Below are 17,272 nucleotides of genomic sequence, written 5' to 3'. Positions count from 1 at the left end.
TCTCACCAGGGGACAAAGCCAAGTCCAAAGTCTTCTAGGTACTTTAGTCTCGGTTCAGGTTCTAGGGGTTCACTGTGCTTAGGATGAACCAAGAATAGTGCCCTGGGGTTTGCACTGTGGGGAGACAATTTTCATGGGTCTTTCATGTTTCTGCCTGTGTTCAAGCAAAGGAAATGGCAGCCTTTTGTTGAAGACTGTCTTTTTAGGGTGTTTGTCTATTGAACAGCCTTGGCAGGTAGAGACATTATCTCCCTCTAGAGCAGAAGGGAGTTTTGTTTACTTTATCATAAAGATAATGTTTCCCTGTGGGGCAAAGTTGGGTATGTTTACTTGCAGCCCTTTATAAAGATTGGAGATCTTTAGCTCTGTTGGAAACCCACAGTGTGTGTAGTATCCACCTGGCCTATCCTGTCACCCCCGTGGTAACTGGGGGTCAAGGGGGAAATGACATGAACATAAATCTTATGTCACTTGCTGTGTGGAGTGAAATGAAGTCCTTTAGCTTTGGCCCAGGAGTCTGATGGCTTCTGCCAGCCTCCATGAATCTGTGGTAGGCTGACTTGTTGTATAAACAGGGTAAAATCTTAGCTCTTTCACAATTCTCAACATACACAGGTGGTACAGTGGGTTATGAAGGCTGATCTGAGGGTGAAGGCTGTCCACTCTTGGCTTGGCTTTGTGTCTTTTAAAATTATGGATGGATGAATGCAGGCCATACTGAGATCTGAATGTTTCTATCCCCGAAATTCATATGTTGAAATCTCACCCCCCAAGGTGATGGTATTAGAAGGTGGAGGTTTTTGAAAGTGATTAGATCATGAGGGCAAAATCCTCATGAATGAGATTAGTGACTTTGTAAAAGAGGCCTCAGTGAAAAGATGTCTGTATAGGAGGCAGACTCTGGTAACAGACGCTGAATCAGCTGGTGCCTTGATCTTCGACTTCCCAGCCTCCAGAACTGTGAGAAATAAATTTCCTTTGTTTATAAGCTCCTCGGTCTTGGTATTTGTGTTATAGCAGGCACAACAGACTAAGGCCAGAAGGCTGTACTGAATCCAGAGAGAGGCCAGCTTCTGCAAGCATCTGTAGATCTTGAGTCCATAACTAGCTCTTGATTTCCTAACTAGCAGCGTGCTGTGATCTTCTGAGAAGTTCTGAAACTGGCCACGAGGAGTTAAAGATGTAGAGTTGCTTCATTGGAATGATCTTCAATGAACCATAGCTGTAACATAAATATTACATTCCAGTAATCTAATACAGTGGTTCTGGAACCTAGCTGCTCATCAGAATCCCATGATGTTAAAACAACTGATTCCTGAGCACCACCTCAGAACACAATTTATCAGAAAATCTGAGGGTAAGGCTCAGAAATCAGTATTTGACAACGGTTTCCCAGATTATGTAGATGCATTCAGTCCCTGACCTAGTCCAATGATAAGGACTGAATTATAAGACAAATCCTATTGCTTCTCTGTATCTAATTTTCTTTATTTGTTACAAAATAGAGTTGTGTTGGCCAATATGGTGGCAGTTGGCTATTTAAAATAAAATGTGGCTATTTAAAATAAAATCAATCAACATTAAAGTTTAAAATTCAATTCCTCAGTTTTATTAGCTACATTTCAAGTAGTTAATAGCTACCTGTAGCTAGTGGCTACAGTATCATGGACTGCAAATACAAAACATTACCATCATCACAGAAAGGTCTATTGGATATCTTATCACACCAGAAAAGAAGGAAGCCATGAAAGACTCCTGGGGTTGTACTAGGAAAACTCAGGGACCAAAAGGAATAAACTTCTATTGACCAAAGATGTGGTAAGTTGAGTACTGATTAGAATAATAACTGCAGTGGATTGAAGTGTCTTAAATATATTTAAATCCATGAGTTCATAATCCTATTAAAAAAAAATGTATTGCTGACTAACCATGCTAGGGAAATAAGTCATTATTTGAAAACTGAAAAATAAAGGCTTACCAAGTATTTAATCGGTAATTTTTTTTTTTTTTTTTTTTTTCTATTTAGGGCTGCACCTATGGCATATGGATGTTCCCAGGCTAGGGGTGGAACCTGAGCTGCAGCTGCCGGCCTACACCACAGTTACAGCAACACCAGATCCAAGCCGAGTCTGCTACTTATACCACAGCTCTCAGTGACGGTGACGCTGGATCCATAACCCATTGAGTGAGGCCAGGGAGTGATCCTGAGTCCTCATGGATACTAGTTGGGTTTGGAACCCACAACGGGAACTCTCTAATCAATAATTTCATAAAGGAAAGGCTGTATAGATGCTTGAAATAGTACTGAGATCCATAGCATAAGGCCCATTAGAAGGTCCTGTGGGATTGAGCACCTGCTGCCTTTTGCTGGAATCACTTCAAGAACAAACATATCCTAGTATTGCTTTTTCTTCCTTTTTCTCTTTCACTCCCCATTTCTTGCATTTTTTTTCTCTGGGATTCCCATATAAATTGCCGTGTTCAAACTTCTGTCTCAGGCTCTGCTTTTTGCGGTGTGTGTATGTGTGGCGCAGCGGGGCAGGTGCCCGGGCTAGGACAGAATTCTAGTTCAAATTCTTTTCTCTTTTCTTTTCTTTCTTTCTTTCTTTTTTTTTTTTTTTTTGTGTGTGTGTGTGTGTGTGTGTTTTGTCTTTTTCGGGCCGCACCCACCCGCAGCATATGGAAGTTCCCAGGCTAGGGGTCGTATCCCAGCTGTAGCCACTAGCCTATGACACAGCCACAGTAATTCGGGATCTGAGCCGCATCTGTGAACTTTACCACAGTTCATGGCAATGCCAGATGCTTAACCCACTGAGCGAGGCCAGGGATTGTACCCGTGTCCTCATGGATACTAGTTAGGTCATTACCACTGAGCCACGACGAGAACTCTTCTAGTTAAAATTCTTAAAAGAGAATCTAAACCACCTGGGATGTAGATTTGGTTGCTGGATTATGATCCTGCTCCTGCTCCAATCTCCTGTGAGGGGCTGTCTCTTCCAAAGATGTAAGTGGAACTTCTTAAAGTAGAAGAGGTAGAAGGGAGGGATGATTCTTGGACGCAAAACTAATTATGTTTTCAGGCTATAGCTCTGCTGCTTAGAGAATGATCTGTTGACCACCACCACCAGTAGCTTCTGGGAGCTTTTTAGAAATGAAGAATTCCCAGCTGCACCTGCTGAATGCAAATCTGTTTTTTTTTTTTTGGTCACCCAAGGCATATGGACTTCCCGGGCCAGGAATTGGATCTGAGCCACAGTCTTGATCCAAGCCACAACTGTGGCAACATCAGATCCTTAACCCACTGTGCCAGGCCAGGGATTGAACCTGTGTCCCGGGGCTCCCAAGATGTTGTTGATCCTGTTGCACCACAGTGGGAACTCTGCAAATGTGCTTTTTAACATGATTCCCCAGGTGATTCACATGTATGATAAAAAAAGAAAAACCTGCTGTAGAGGGAGTAATAGTTATCCAGCTCAGAGATAGTTTTATAAGAGGTGAGATGTTGCATCCAAAGGTCAATGGGAATCACAAGTAGGGGAAGGAGAGCTCATACTGTTATATGGGGCGGGGGGAGGGGGGAGGAGGTTAGAAGAGGAAAAGTGGATTGAATCTACATGAAAATACCTTAAGTCCATAATAGGAAAAACGCTCTGTACCTAGGTTATTATATCCTATATCATAAACCTCAAAAAAATGTTCAATGGGAAGATAAAACACCTCCCCACTCCAGTCAACAGAAAATAACATCTGCCTGTGTGTAGACACACAGCAGGTTCTTCTTGAACTACTGATAAATATTGAATCCAAGGCTTGTGTTAGGGAGTGTGTTTGTGAGGAAGACAACCCATCCTGGCAATCTACTCCTTCCTTCTTTCTGACCTTCATCATCCCTCCCTACCTGCTGACATCATTCCCCACCTCAGTTCACTGCCCCCTCTCTCCTGTAAGAACTTTCAGTTACAGGCATGGTGTACTTGTAAATGTTTAACAAGTGGCTCTCCAGAAACAAATACAAAGCTCTGATTTGTAGCGCTGACCAATTTCCATAGTGTAAGTACTCCCTCCATGGCTGATTGGGAGCTGAACACAGAGTTGGGAGGTGGTACAAACTGGCTCCAACACATCCCAGGAAATAAAAAGTCGGAAGGACCAAGTGAAAGTTTACAGCCTTCCCAGAAGTGAGGGAAAGAAAATTAAGTTTTTGAGGGCCTGGACTGCTTGCTTTACCTTCCATTACTATGATTTTGAAACATAACTATCTCCTTCAAGTCAAAGGGGCTTGTCTTATCGCCTGGCTGCAGATCTGGCCATCTCATCCAGTCTGTGGCTATCTCTTGGCTTCAACTTTATTGAGAATATCCTTTAGTTTAGTTGTAGCTCTAAAAGAACCAGAAACTCAGCTGGAGAAAAGGTTTTAGGACAGCCAGAGTGACTTATAGTCAGTATTTACTAAAGCTTCTTCTGTAAACATTCTCCAGGCTCTGGAATGCTCATACCCACCCTTCTTGGACATGACACACCCCATCCTCCTCTGCCTGAGTGGAGTCCCAATGACTCCCAGTGACTCCGGCCAACTCCCTTGGGTGTCACACACCCTGCCTTTCTGGCCAGAGTTCAAGCCATCACCTGGTTCCTTGGATGCCATCTAAGGAATACCTGTGTTTCCGGGGAGACCTCAAGTGGGCACATAACTCCCTACCCTTGGGGGGGATACAAGCAGATAATGCATATCTATCTAACTTGCTGTAGGCGTAGCAGGCAGCTTAGACCTCTCCCCCTTCCTACAAGCACCGCCTTGTAGGAGTGCCTGATCCACCAGCCCTATCTCGTCTGGGCACCTCCCAAGCTCCATAACCACTGATTTCTGTTTGGTGCAGTTCTGGGCCAGCTGAACCACCCTCTCCTCATCTTTACTAAGTACACACCTGAATTTCTCATAACTGCTCTGGTTGCACACCTTTCTTTTCTTGGAAAGCATCCCTTGCTAGGAGTCCAGCTCTCTACAGACAGCCCAAGTTACTGCTTCCTTACCTGTATGAAAATCATTTTTTGGAGTTCCCGTTGTGGCTCAGCGGCAACAAACCCAACTAGTATCCATGAAGACGCAGTTTCAATCTCTGGCCTCGCTCATTGGGTTAAGGATCTGATGTTGCCATGAGCTGTGGTGTAGCAGACAAGGCTCAGATCCCACATTGCTGTGGCTGTGGTGTAGGCTGGCTGGTGCAGCTCTGATTCAGCCCCTAGCCTGGCAACTTCCATATGTCGCAGGCCCTAAAAAGGAAAAAAATATATTTTTGGGTAACCTTTTCTTTTGTGTTGGTGTCTAACCTAATTGATGATGATTTTCAGGAAAGAAATGCTTCTACTGGCAAGTTAAAAAGTCTCCATTTTTAGGAGTTCCCATTGTGGCGCAGCGGAAACGAATCCAACTAGGAACCATGAGGTTGCAGTTTCGATCCCTGGCCTTGCTCAGTGGGTTATAGATCCCATATTGCCGTGAGCTGTGGTATTTCCATGAGCTGTGTTGTACAATTGTAGACGCAGCCCAGATCTGGTGTTGCTGTGGCTCTGGCGTAGGCTGGCAGCTATAGCTTCAATTAGATCCCTAGCCTGGGAACCTCCATATGCCGCGGATGCAGCCCGAAAAAGACAAAAAAAAAAAAAAAGTCTCCATTTTTGGAGTTCCTGTTGTAGCTCAGCAGTAAGAAACCTGACTAGCATCCATGAGAATGAGGGTTCCATCTCTGACTTTGCTCAGTGGGTTAAGGATCTGGCATTGCTGTGAGCTGCAGTGAGTGTCACAGATGCAATCTGGATCCTGCATTGCTGTGGCTGTGGTCTAGGCTGGCAGCTACAGCTCTGATTCGACCCCTAGCCTGGGAGCTTCCATATGCCAGTGTGCGGCCCTCAAAAAAAAGCAGCCCTAATATCTGTTTGGAATGTAACAGCTTGTTTGGTCCTCTTGCCAGATAAATGCACCTTTATCTTTAGATTTATGATTTGTTTTTTATTTCTTCTAAAATAGAGACATAAGTAGTGGAAGTTCCCATAGCTCTAACTGTCAGAACTGGGGCCTCTTCTCTAAGGAGTATTTCTTTTCCAGCCACCCAAAGCTGCCACTAGTTTGGGTTTATTCCTTTTTTTTTTTTTTTTTTTTTTTTTTTTTGTCTTTTTGTCCCTTTAGGCCTGTGCCCGTGGCACACGGAGGTTCCCAGGCTAGGGGTCCTATCGCAGCTATAGCCGCTGGATATATGCCAGAGCCACAGCAACGCCAGATCCGAGCCACATCTGTAACCAGCACCACAGCCCATGGCAACGCCGGATCCTCAACCCATGAATCGAGGCCAGGGATTGACCCCGAAACCTCATGTTTCCTAGTTGGATTCGTTTCCGCTGCGCCATGACGGGAACTCCAGGGTTTATTCCTTTTAATTCTCATTCTCTGTCCATTATGTTTTCTCCTCTGAGGACATAAACACATCAGCACCTTTTCTTCCAAAGTCAAAGCCAGCTTAAGTGATGAAGAACAGTTTAACCTGAAAGAAGCACTAACGATGACTCAGCTAACATACCACAGTTTCTGTGTCTTTCCAAGGTTGGAGGAAGCACTAGGGCTAGAGGTCAGTGTGTCTTTCCTGCCAGCTGAGACCCTTACTTCACCCTTTGAGTGTTCCAACCAGAGTGAAGTTCCCAGGTCTCCAGAATAAAAAATGTCTTTAATTCAAAGCCCAAGTTATGCAGGAAGGAGCCCCAGCTTCTGCTGTCAGGCCCAAAAGGCTGACCATGACACATCCTTGACCCTTCCCTGTCTCCCAGTTGTCCAGGGAGCTGGTGTCCGATATGTCCTTTAACCCTCCACAGAGTTTCCTTCTGTGAGGCTTTGGCTGAGTTTGGAAGGCTGCCAATCAAGACACAAAAATGGAAGTGCTTGAGGGGAGGGATTCTTCCAGAGTTCTTGGTTTTCGGAGAGATGACCAGCATCAAATGGCTCTGACAGAAAAGATGAAAGGAATCAACATTATAAGCAGTTAGGAGATTAGACTGTCTAAGCGATGTGGTTCAAGATGAGGCAGGAGCCATAGCAGAGGAATTTCTGCCCTGGAGTTGCTAGGATTCTGAGCAAGATTTCGGGGAACTTATCAGAAAATATTAACTTGAATGGGCACTCAAATCCAGCAACAAGAAAGACCACAGCAACCAAAGTCATAAGGAGGTGAGATTCTATGTAATTATAATATCCCCTAGGGACAGGCATTGCGCTGCAGGCTGAGATTGGGTGACCCCTGCCCAGTGAGCAAATGATCAGATATTCAGCTATAATATGGACTGTGGATATACCCAGAAGAATTCTTAGTGCATGCACTTGAATAAATTTAGCTTGCTCTTTCTCTCTCATTAAAGCCCTTCTTTGAACAAAGGACTGTACAAAATGTGAGCAGATCTTTGAAATGCATAAGATAAGGTCCATCTGAGCTTTGTATATAGTAGGTACTTAGAAAATGGTGTATTGATTACAATCTTATAGAGCTCATCTCCTGCAGGCTGGCTGTGGCCATGGTCTTTAAAGAGCGATAGTAACAAGTATTCAGAATGTCCCACAATGAGACTGTCCCTCTGTTAGGACAGGGCTTCATCTGTTTATTCCAAAATGTGTCAAGCTGAGTATTCCCTTGGCCTTAGAAGAGGTAAGACATAGTCCAGGGCGTTGATATAAGTCTTGAAATTGGGCTGAGGCGGTCAGATGTGTGCATTAACAAATATCTTGAAATCAGGAAAGTAGCCTTTCCCTCTTCCTCCTCACTTCCAAAAATATCTTTCCAAGATATTCTCTATTGTTTTTCCAGTGCAGTTAGGTCGTGGTTTGCCTTATAAGGGACTGCAGGGTTTTAAGAGCTCTCACCAAAGGAAGTTTTTCCTGCTGTTCTGCTGGAGTTGCCGTCTGCTTAATTTTAGTTCATTATGTCGGTAAAAACAGGGAGGGCTTTATGGGGCAAAAGGCCCAGTCATCGTGGGAAGAATGAATCATTCTGAGAGCAGCGTGATGGGCTGGAAGGCAAAGGCAGTGGAGGGGCAGGAAGCTGGGGGTGGGTGGTTTATTGAGAACAGCATCAAAAGCCTGTCTTCTCTCTCCCTTACTCCCACTAGGGGGTGCCCAGCTTCCCAGAATAATCACTATGACTAAGAAGTTGAGGTTTGAGGGGGCATCTCCTAAGAGAAGGGTACTGACTTGATCCAGGTTTCCTGCACCTCTGCCCTGATGTGAGAAGATACCTGGGGATGGGGGCTAAGGAGTGCAAGGATGGGGTGAGGGGAGGGGTCTCAAATCAGTGAGTCCACTAATGCCTCTTAAGCACTTGAGGATTCTTTTGTTTGTTTGTTTGTTTTAGGGCCACGCCCGATGCATATGGAAGTTCCCAGGCTAGGGGTTGAATCAGAGCTGCAGCTGCTGGCCTATGTCGCAGCCACAGCAACAGCAACGTCAGATCCTTAACTGAACAAGGCCAGGGATTGAACCTGAATACTCGTAGATACCAGTCGGATTCATTACCACTGAGCCACAACAGGAAATTGAAGATTCCTAATCCATAGAAACCTCTGGGAATATGCTGCGTTCTTTAGGACCCATGGGTCTTAACATCAGTGGCTAGAGTAATTATGGACCAGAAAATCCTCCTGGGCATAGGAGGTGATGGTATTTCACCCCGGGGTGAAAGAATTGGTGGTTGTAATAAATGAGCAGGACCGAGGGTTTGGTTACAGGCCAGGGATGGAATAAAAATCAAAACTGAGGTGAGATTCTGAAATAAAGCGGGTAACAGGGGTAATAGGTATAACAGGTATGGATGAAGGTCAGGAAGAGGTGAGAGTATTTGGAGGGTCTTAAAACATCTAGGCCCTCATAATGGCAAGAGCATAATTTTCAGTTATGAATGGTTTTGTAGAATGTAGAATTTGAACCTTAGTAGACATGAGTTCAAATTTCAGTTCAAGCATTTGATAACCATATATAACCTTAGAGATTTACGAAAGTTTTCCAACATCTTTAACTCCCAGTCCTTTCATCTTTAAAATGGGACTATTGATACTAGGGTTATCTGAGAATTTAAAAGGTAAGGCAGGAGTTCCCATTGTGGCTCAGCAGTAATGAACCCGACTAGTATCTGTGAGGATGTGGGTTTGATTCCTGACTCCACTCAGTAGGATGTGGCATTACCCTGAGCTGTGGTGTAGGTCACAGATGCAGCTCGGATCTGGCGACCCCTAGCCTGAGAACTTCCATATGCCCTGAGTATGGCCCTAAAATAAATAAATAAATAAATAAAATAAAAGGTAAAGCATAAGTTCCCGCTGTGAATCAATGGGATCAGCAGCGTGACTACAGCGCCAGCGTATAGGTTTGATCCCTGGCCCAGTACAGTGGGTTAAAGGATCTGGAGTAGGTCACAACTGTGGCTCAGATCTGATCCCTGGACTCAGGGAACTTCCATATGCTGCAGGACAGCAAAAAAAGAATTAAAAAAAAAAGAGGTAAAAATTTGAAAAAAAAAAAAAAATGTTAAGGCATGCCTGCAGCATATGGATATTCCCAAGCTAGGGGTTGAATAGGAGCTGTAGCTCCCTGCCTACACTACAGCCACACCACAGCAACTCAGGATCCGAGTTGTGTTTGGGACCCACACCACAATTCACGGCAATGCCAGACCCTTAACCCACTGAGCAAGGCCAGGGATGGAACCTGTGTCCTCATGGATGCTAGTCGGGTTCGTTAACTGCTGAGCCACGACAGGAACTCCTCCAACTAAATTTTTAGAGGTCACCATCTGGTCCTGAGGACTTCAGTCTTGGAGAATTAAACTCTCTTGCCCATGGCGGCACAGAGTGCCAAAGCCTGGCTTGGAATCCAAGTGCAATGCTCTCCTGTATTACCAGTTAATCCATGTTAACAAGAAAATGATTCCCAGTTCTTTCAGATGGTTTCCCAAAGTATGAGCCATAGACCACCTGTACGAGCATCAGCAGATGGGCTTGATAAAAATGCAGCTCCCTGGCCTCCTGCCAGACCTGTGCAATCAGACTCTCTGAAGTTTAAGAGCAAAGGCTTAGAAAGTTAGCCAGTCCCAGGTTGTACTTTTATGTGGAAACATAATACCTTAATCTACCTGAGTGCTCTTTTGTGGAGGAAAATCGCGGCCCTTCGGCAGGCTTCTCACTGCTTTGAAAATCATACCTCAGAGGTGTTTCTGACCTTGCTTATTTATGGAGCCAACTCTGTCCCTAGCTACTTCCTTCCTTCCCCCAGAACTTCCTAAATGTTGGAAACATCGCTGTGAAGATCACAGACCCTTTCTGTGGACACCCAGTGAAATGGTAGGATTCGGGAAGGTCACTTTGATTTCACTCCTGAGCCACAGTGTTAACCTGGCCTCTTGTCAAGGCAGTGGGTGAGGGGAGGGAGTTTGGGTTCTTATTTCTGGGGATGGAGTAGGGGACCACCAGGGTAAAGGCTGATCACCAGCTGCTGCTTCCTCTGCGTTGACAAAGCACTTGCTGCCAGCTTGGCTGTGCTTAGACTGTGGGTGGGGGCAAAAATGGCCCCTTCCTCTAAAGCTGTGAGCATTGATCTCAGTCTGGAGAGAGATGGGCTCTGGACATGTGAACAGACTCCTCAAGCTTCCTCCTGACAGCAAGGACTGCATGAGCTGGCTTTTCAGAAAGGAACTTGTGACTGTGCATCACTCTCCAAACAGACAGACCATTTCAGACTCAGAGAAACACCAGTGGCAACAGCCTCTGCTTTAAGTTCTGACCAGTTCTTGCAGCCCTTGACCTCTGGGGCGTGCCTGCACTGCAGAAATACAGGAGCTGTTCAAGGCATACTGGGGGCTGCAGAGAAATTGTGCAAAAAGGATTCATGTCAGCTTCAAAGTGCCTGAAACAAGCATAAAAATGCTGCCAGGAAGACAGTTGTTGCTACCTTAAATCTTTCAGAGGACAAAGTGGGAACTAAATACCACTAAAAACAAATCAGATCACAATTGTGTAGCAAATGTCACTTTCGTCAGTACGTAACTGGAGGTTAGGGGAAGGGCCGTGTGGAGCTGATTTTAGCTGCTTCTTTGTCTTTTTTAGGGCCGCATCGCAGCATATGGAAGTTCCCGGCTATGGTTCGAATTGGAGCTGTAGCTGCTGGCCTATACCACAGCAATACCTACTACACCAGATCAGAGCTTTGTCTGTGACCTACACTACAGCTCATGGCAACGCCAGATCCTTAACCCACTGAGCGAGGCCAGGGATCAAATCCACGTCCTCATAGATCTTAGTCGGGTTCGTTACCACTGGGTCACGACGGAAACTCTCTGGTTTTAGTTTCTTACCAAGAGGGACCATGTCCCTGAAGGGAGTACTGTTAAGTAAAAAGTTCTCCTCCAAAAAACATCATTTGTACCCTTCCCAATCTATTCTTTCCCTTTTTGTTTTCTAGGAACCAGAGGATTCACCTGACTTAACTGGAGATGGCTCCCTTCCCTAATTTATATTTCCACTCCTGAAGCTTCCCTAATATCACGCTCAGGCTTGGTGTAAGCAGACAGGAGTAGTGAAGAGGCAGCCACCTCAGAGGCACAAGTTCACAGATGCAGAGCTGCCCTTCTGCTGGGCCCGAGGCAAAGAAAAATCCCAACCTCTTTCTTGTATTCATCGGGTTTTGTGGAACCTGGAAAGGAAATAAATTCCAAAAGCAGGAAATGACCCAGAGACCATAACAATATGTGAAAAGCCGGGCCAGTGCTTCCGTCACTTTGTTTCCAACTATTCTAATCTGTGTCCCAGGAAGCCTGACCCATTACCAGATGGAGATCTGTTTTCAGACGCCTCTTGGCATCTGCCACCCCCGGCTGGTGACATTTGCACATTTCAAGAAGGCGAACCTGTCCCCATATCTTCAAACTTCCGGAGAGGGGCAGCCCCAGGAAAGTCCTCGGGTCTCTGGCCGACAGCACCAGCCATCTGATGCGCTTCATCTGTAGCTGAACCGTGGCTGGCCTCCAGCCTAGAACACTAGCACACCGAGTCTGTTCTTGAAGACTTGCAGAATCTAAAATCAAAAAGCCCCGTGTTGCCAGAAAAGGCTGGCTCGCTTGCCTGCTTCCTAATCCCTTCTCACCAGGCTTTCCTAAAGAAACTCAGATGAGTCAGGAAGGAAAAAAAAAAAAGAGTGTCTGAGGGAGATTTGGGGTTGAGCTGATCTCTCATTGCTTCTGAAAATGTCCTCCTGTTTTACAATGCGGCTAATGTTTGAGAATTCGGTTGTACTTTTTCTGTTTCCTCCTCTATCAGCTCTCCCTTTGAGGAACACTTCATTTACCACTCAAGACATCAGCTCAGGAAAAGCAGGAGGCCGTCTGATGAGGAATTAATCACTGTTGCCAAGAAGTGTGGACTTCGCTTTTATCCCCAGGAGCAGGGCAAGAAAAACCTCCCACCTCTACTTTCAAATGGAACCATCACTTCAGTTGCTTTGTTCTGGCCCGGGGGCCTGTACTTTTCCCAGGCTTTTAATTTTTACTGAACACTATCCATCAGCCTTCCTACTGCAGGCTGTGTGCCAGTTGGAGTCTAAACACAGTGAGGTGGCTTCTGGGCTACCTTGCCTCAAACAGGTATCCTGCTAATCCCCTCCCCAGGTTATCAGAAAGTAGCTGCAGTTGAATGAATAACATGCCTAATTCTTTCAACACTTTTGAAATATTGAACAGATTAAAGTATAAAGAATCCAATAGATCTGTTGACATCTGGTTTATAGAAAATCTCCAACAAGAAAGAAAGGGTAAGTTCAACATCAGGCTGGGGGAAATGAGTGCAGCAGTGAAGGGCACTGCTCTCCTGCCTTCTGGCATCAGCTACCTGTCCTGGTGTCCTGGTGGCTCTGTGCCACTATCTAAAATTGTGTGCTGTTTTGTATGAAAGAGGTTTTAAAAATTGTGTTCTGATAAGCTTGGATTTATCCTTGGAGAGGGAATGTAGTTTCCATTATGACAGTAGCTTAATATCAAAGGTAGGTTGTACCAACTATAGGAAGGTGGTAATAAGCAGTAGATAAGAGAACATAAGGTATCTTATAAAAAGGAGGGGAGACAGTAAGAAACGCACACACAGAGAAAGCCTTTTTATTGTTGCCAGGAAGAGACAATCTGATACCTAGGACATAGGAGTTGCTCTCTTTCTCTCTCTTCCTCCGCCTGTGGCAAATGAGCCAGGAAAAAGCTAGAAACAAGAGACAGAGAGAAGCTATCTCTCCAACTGTTGGTCCCAGCCAAATAGGATAAATAGTTCATATGATGATGATAATGATGACAAGCGTAATGACGAAGAGATGTTATTGGCCCAGACGAAAAAAACAAAGATTTCAAACTATGCTTAAATCCCAAAGTATTGCTGCTAGAGCCACTTACATGATCCCGGGGACTATAATGAAAGGTATTTAGGATGAGTGAAATAAATACAATTGGATAGAAAAATCAGGATTAGATTAATATGTGATTGAGAAAGGTACTAAATTCCCTTTGTCAAGTACCTATTTTTGTACTGCTTTCAGTCTTGAGTCTTCAGCCTTCAGTCTTGAGCTAATTGTCTGTTAAAAGATAACACGACGAGTTTAAAACTGTATTCTTTTTAAATGTTTTATTACTTTTAATGAATTTTATTACATTTATAGCTGTACAACAATCATCACAACTCAATTTTATAGCATTTCCACATTGAGGTTTAATTGACATATAACATATTGTTTGCCGGTATACAGCCGAATGGTTTGATATTTGTATATATTGCAAAGTGAATACCATGATAAGTGTAGTTAAATCCATCACTATAAATGGTTACAAAAAAAATTTTTTTTTCTTGTGTTGAAAGCTTTTAAGAGCTACTCCCTTGGCAGCTTTCAAACATGCAAAACAGTATTATCAACTATAGTTACCATGCTGTACATTACATATCTATGGCTTATTTATTTTATAACGGGAAGTTTGTACCTTTTGACTGCCCTCATCCATTTTGTCTCCCCTGCTCCCTACTCCTCCAGAAACCACCCATCTATTCTCTTTATCTATATATGAGCTTGGTGAAAAACTGTATTTTTGTTTAAATATATGAGAGAGCAAAAGATTGTTATGTTCTCTGAGACACATATTTGGGATGCCTGGCCACTGGGGGCCTGCTAGGCCTCTACAGCCTTCACCAGAAACAAAGAACAGAGGAGGAAAAACACAGCTTCTTGAGTGCTAGCCATGAAAGGTCAGAGTTATAACATGACAGTAAATCTTACATTCTGCTTAACCCCAGATTTCATAGAGATCATTGCTAGACACTTAAAATGGATGCTTAGATTTTGCAAATGGGAGAACAGAATCAAAAATGGAAAAAAGAATAGAGCCAAGAATCCCAAACTGGCGCCAGATGCCCAGGACAGCTCAGCAAACTCACAGAGGCTCTGTGGCATATGTTAAATGTCACGGGAGACATGGTGATACTTGACGTCTCTTGGCCACAGGTGAACTACTCAGTCAAGACAGTTCACAGTTTCAACATTAGATTGTGCTGCATTCCTTTCAAAGATGTCTTATCTCTGTGAAGCTGGGTTTTCAGCAGCTGTTATAAAATGCAATTATGAAGTGAAAATCAATTGGAACACGAGGTGAATTTGAAGGTTTGAGAAGGTTTGAGGTGAAGGTTTGAGAAGACACTCAGTGCCCAAGTGGCATAGACATCCTTTTATAAATAACTGTGCTTGAGAATAAAATTAAGAGTTCCTGCTGTGGTGCAACAGGATTGGCGGCGTCTCTGCAGCGCCAGGACACAGGTTCCATCCCCAGCCCAGAACAGTGGGTTAAAGGATCTGGCATTGCTGCGGTGTAGGTTGCAGCTGTGGCTTGGATCTGATCCCTCCTGGTCTGGGAACTCCATATACCATGGAGTGGCCAAACAGAAAAAGAAAAAAAAAAAAAAAAAAGGAAATATTTTTTCTTTCAATTTATGTGTATTATTTTTTTCAAACAACTAAATTGTTGGGACCTATCTAACTGGATTAATGAGATTTATGTTAGTTTTTTTTTTTCTTTGACTAGGTGCTCTGTGAAAAAATTACTGAGATACTAAGATGCTGTGAGTTGAGAAAGTTTGAGAACCTCAGAATTAGAACAATACAAACTGTATCAGTGAGCAAAGGTGAATTTTAATGGCTTAAGCTCAAGGGTGAGTAAGGAAAAGTGATTCTATTTTTTTCCCTAGACCATCCAAGGAACTGCTCACAGTATTTGCCCTGTTCCCACATACAAGCAGCAATCTTTGAATGTTTTTATTAATGGAACTATTTGGTTAATAACTGTTAAGGTTATCTTGTACAGTGCTTCCCAAGCTACCTTCCACTATCTCATGGACTAAGTGATAACTTGTGTTGACTTGGCTGGGCCATGGTGCCCAGATATTTAGTCAAACATTATTTTGGATGCTTCTGTGCTTTTTTGGATGAGAATAACAACTAAATCAGTAGATTTTGAGTAAAGCAGATTGCCTCTATAATGTGCGTGGGCCTTATCCAATCATTTGAAGGTCTTAACAGAACAAAGACTGAACTCCCCTGAACAAGGAGGAATTCTGTATATGTAAATACACACACACACACACACACACACACACACACACACACACACACACACATTTTGTTTGTTCTGTTTCTCTGGAGAATTTTAATACAGATTGATACTTTTTAAAGGTACAGTAGAAATAAATTTCTAGGAAAATAATCATATGCTTAAATATTGTGGAAATGTTAAACTATTATAAAAGCTTCTAGGAATTCCTGTCATGGCTCAGTGGGTAAACGAATCTGACTAGGAACCATGAGGTTGCGGGTTCAATCCCTGGCCACACTCAGTGGGTTAAGGATCCGGTGTTGCCATGAGCTGTGGTGCAGGTCGCAGATGCAGCTCGGATCCCGCATTGCTGTGGCTCTGGCGTAGGCTGGTGGCTACAGCTCTGATTAGACCCCTAGCCTAGGAACCTCCATATGCTGTGGGAAGTGGCCCTAGAAAAGGCAAAAAGACAAAAAAAAAAAAAAAAAAAAAAGCTTCTAAATGCTTTCTTTCAGTTTCCATATTTAGTTTGATTAGTAACAAAGAGTTTGCAAGTCTATGTTTTGTAAATAAGTTCTTTTGTGTAATTTTTTTAGAGTGCACGTATAAGTAATATATGGTATTTGTCTTACTCTGACTTCACTTAGTATCATAATCTCTAGGTCCATCCATATTGCTGCAAATGGCATCATTTCATTCTTTTTTATGGCTGAGTAATATTTCATTGTGTTTATTATCACACATCTTCTTCATTCATTTGCCAGTAGACATTTAGGTTGCTTTCATGTTTTGGCTATTATAAACAGTGATGCTATGAACATTGGGATACATGTATCTTATCAAATTAGAGCTTTCATCTTTTCTGGATGTATGCCCAGGGGTGGGGTTGCTGGATCATATGGTAGTTTTATTTTCAGTTTTTCCAAAGTGGTTTTACTAATTTACATTCCCACCAACAGTGTAGGAGGGTTCCCTTTTCTCCACACCCTCTCCAGCACTTATTATTTGTAGACTTTTTGATCATGGCCATCCTGACTGGTGTTAGGTGATACCTCATTGTAGTTTTGGTTTGCATTTCTCTAATAATTAGTGATGTTGAGTGTCTTTTCATGAACCTATTAGCCATCTGTATATCTTCTTCAGAGAAATGTCTATTTAGGTCTTCTGCCCATTTTTTGATTAGGTTGTTTGTACTTTCTATATTGAGGATGGGTGGGGATGTATAAATTAGGAGTTTGGGATTAACAGATACACACTACTATATATAAAATAAACAACAAGGTCCTACTGTATAGCACAGGGAACTGTATTCAATATCTTGTAATAATCTATAATGGAAAAGAATCGGAACAGTAATATATATGTATATAGATACAAAGCATATAATTATATATAAAACTGAATCACTTTGCTGAACACCTGAAACTAACACAACATTGTAAATCAATTATACTTCAGGTTTAAAAAAATGTTTTTCAAGAGTAGGACAAAGTACTTTATTCCTATGGAAAAGATAGCATGTATAGAAAGAGAATAAAGAAACCCCAAAACTTTACCTTAACATTCAGCAATTATAAACTGTACCCTCATCGCATACCCTCCTTTAGGTAACAGTTCATTTTTCACTTTACTTTGGCTAG

The 17,272-nt window shown here is 43.2% G+C and overlaps 2 long non-coding RNA genes across 3 annotated transcripts in view; both read left to right on the top strand.

Moving 5' to 3' along the window:
- Nucleotides 1–14,166, top strand: part of LOC146404863 (uncharacterized) — an 83,719-nt gene extending 69,553 nt beyond the window's left edge. For both annotated transcript variants that reach the window (XR_014842162.1, XR_014842163.1), the window contains one exon: nucleotides 11,486–14,166. This is a non-coding gene — a long non-coding RNA (uncharacterized LOC146404863). The remainder of the gene's footprint in view (nucleotides 1–11,485) is intronic.
- Nucleotides 14,167–15,119: 953 nt separating this feature from the next.
- Nucleotides 15,120–17,272, top strand: part of LOC146404862 (uncharacterized) — a 69,470-nt gene continuing 67,317 nt past the window's right edge. Inside the window, exon 1 of the long non-coding RNA XR_014842166.1 lies at nucleotides 15,120–15,252. This is a non-coding gene — a long non-coding RNA (uncharacterized LOC146404862). The remainder of the gene's footprint in view (nucleotides 15,253–17,272) is intronic.

This window comes from Sus scrofa, chromosome 3 (genome assembly GCF_054392235.1).
Source record: "Sus scrofa isolate SSC_HxYL_T2T_F1_AM1 chromosome 3, Sscrofa_HxYL_maternal_Yorkshire_Landrace_v2.0, whole genome shotgun sequence".
NCBI lineage: Eukaryota > Metazoa > Chordata > Mammalia > Artiodactyla > Suidae > Sus > Sus scrofa.
Note: the sequence above shows the minus strand (reverse complement) of the source record. Positions and strands in the feature narration are given on the sequence as shown.